The sequence below is a fragment of the Alligator sinensis genome, unplaced genomic scaffold (assembly GCF_000455745.1).
Source record: "Alligator sinensis unplaced genomic scaffold, ASM45574v1 scaffold1704_1, whole genome shotgun sequence".
Taxonomy (NCBI): domain Eukaryota; kingdom Metazoa; phylum Chordata; order Crocodylia; family Alligatoridae; genus Alligator; species Alligator sinensis.
In genome coordinates this window covers 115,812-118,853 of record NW_005843413.1, presented here as the reverse complement: position 1 = coordinate 118,853, position 3,042 = coordinate 115,812, and positions in this window count along the sequence as shown.

Here is a 3,042-nt window from a genome sequence, read left to right as displayed (position 1 = left end):
CCGGTCTCCAAGGGGCCGGGGGGGGTGGGGTCTGAAATGGGAAGGAGAATGGACCTAAGTAAAGCTGGTGGGGGTGAAATTGCACCTGGCAGACAGTACATTTATAGCGTGGTGCCAGGGCACTAACGGGGGGTCATTTGCAGGGGGGCGCTCTAAGGGGCAGGGGGGCTGAAATGGGAAGTGGGGTGGACCTAGGTGTGGAGAGAGGCTGGTGGGGGAGTGACATGGTGCGCAGCGCCGTGGTAGGTACGTTTATGGCATGGGTCACGTGCACTGGGGGGCTGGGGGGGCCTGAAATAGGACGGAGAATGGAACTAGGCGTGGAAAGCGGCTGGAAGGGGGTGAAATTGCACTCCGGCCCCACTGGCAGGCAGTGCCTTCATGGCGCTGCGCAAGTGCACGAAAGGCTAGGAGGGTTTTGCAAAGAGGGGACTGAAATAGGAAGGCGAATGCAACTAGGTGTGGAGACAGGCCGCTCGAGGGGCGTCCTTGCACCTGCAGCCCCTCCGGCAGGCAGTACCTTTATGGCGCAGTGTGAGTGCACTACAGGGTGGGAGGGATTGCAGGGGGGCGGGGCTGAAATAGGAAGGAGACTTTGCACCTTTCTGTGCCAATCGGTTGAAGTCCACGCCCTTGGCAAGGAGGGGGCGTTATAGCACGTCGTCCGAACGACATCACATGGAGTGCACGCACCGGCACGCTGTCCGTACAACGCTGAACGCAGGCACACGCGCTAACATGACAATGCGCAGAACAGCTAACGCGCAGTACAATTCAACCAAATAGCATGTGTCACATGAAGCGCGAATCATGTATGACGTGCACGTGTTTGGCCCATGCCCGCCAGCGTACGCCCATTGCACAAGCGTATGCAGCGATGCGGCTCTTGCTTTAAAACGTGGCTTTGAAATGGGGGCCAGGGCGTTGCCATTATCATTATTACCTAACTGGACCTTATTATTGCTGCAATTGTGATATTATATTATATTATATTATATTATATTATATTAATGTATTTACTTGCTAGTAAATACAGTTTATTGATAATAATCTATAATATATTTATTAATCTGTTATTTAATACACCTATTAATAATAATGTATCATATATTACTATATTATTAGCATACAATGCAATCTATTGTAATAAATACAATAAATCATTATCATTGAAATTGTTCTTACTGTTTTTATCATTGTCTAAATAGACCTTAATTATAATTATTAGTAGTAGTAGTAGTTGTATCTAAATAGAGCTTCTAAATTATTAGCATTGCTATCATTGCTATTTTATTATCATCAACATAATCTTATTAATTATAATTATTGCTTTAATTGTCTAAATTGAGCCTATGGATTATTATACTTGCTATTACTGCTATTTTATTGTCTAACTACAATTAATAACAATTATTGCTGTTATTATTATCTAAATGGAGCATCTAAATTATTATGATTCCTATTATTGTTGTTATTTTATTATCTAAATAGATCTTATTAATTACAATTATTGCTATTATTATCTAAATTGAGCTTATCTATTATTATGGCTATTGTTGCTATATTATTATTATCTAAATATTTTTTGCTATTATTATTATCACTATTTTATTATCTAACTGGATCGTATTAATTACAATTATTGCTATGATCATGATTGCCATATTGATCTTGTAAATTATTATTGCTGTAATTTGTACTGGTTTTATTCTCTAAATAGAGCTTATTAATTATAGTTATTGCTGATATATCTAAACTGAGCTTATGAATTATTATTATTGCTATTATTATTACTATTGTGTTATCTAAATTGATCTTAATTATAATGATTGCTATGATGACTGTCCAAAGGGAGCATATAAATGATTATGATTGCTGTTTTCTTATCTAATTAGATCTTATCAATTATCATTCTCCCTATTATTATTGTCTAAATTGACCTTGTAAATTATTATTGCAGTGATAGCTATTTTATTATTATTATCATCTAAATCAATCTTATTATTATCATTGTCGTTATTATTATGACCACCTAAACTGACCTCGTAACTTCTTATTGCTATTGTTTTGTTTTTATCATTATCTAAATAGATCTCATTATGTACAATTACTGCTGTTATTGTTATTTAAATTGATTTTACACCTTATTACTGCTCTTCTTATTACCCAGATCAGCCTGAAATGATGGCTCTTCTTGTCACTACTGTTACTGTTGTTACACTCATTACCACGCGTGTCGTCAGACATTCATAGATGCACAGATGCCGGGGTCTGAAGGGACCTCAGTAAGTCGTTGCACCCGGCCCCCTGCCTGGGCTTGACCAGTCTCCTGCTGATAACCCCGGGCTAGGGCGAGCGCCACCTCCCGCGCAGCCCGGTCCGGATTCTGGCCCCCCGTGCGGTGAAGAAGTTCTTCCTGACGTCCAGCCTACGTCTGCTCTCTCGCGCTTTCTGGCCTTTGTTCGTAGTGACTCGGGGGGGTTAAATGGGGCTTCTCCGATTCCCTGCCGCCCTCCCTGAGGAATGGATAGGCAGCCACAAGATCCCCTCTCTGCCTTCTCCTGCGGAGGCTGAAGAGATCCAGGTCCCTCCGTCTCTCCTCGTAGGGCCTTGCCTGTGCGCCCTTTCCCAGTCCTCCGGGACCTGACCGGAGCGCCACGAGCGCTCGAACAGCCGTGCCAGCGGCTCTGCTACGACACCGGCCAGTTCCTTCAGCACCCGCGGATGGAGTTCATCCGGACCCGCTGATCTGAACACAGCCAGCCCCTCCACGTGTCCCTCCGTGACAGCTGTGCTAACAGCTGGTGGGCTGGTGTCCGCCCGGCGTCTATCTGCGGTCCAGCTGGGAGAAGTAGGCACCCTATCGTTATACATGTCAATATGACGACGCTACAGTACATTATATAGATTTCACACATTTCATAGACATCGGGCCTCTGTCCCTGCCCCCCCTCCATCTGCCCCGTTGCCACCACTTGCAGGGACAGAGGCCCAGGGCCAGGCTCGCTCCCCCCACCCTCACCCCCGCCGCTTTGGGGCTGG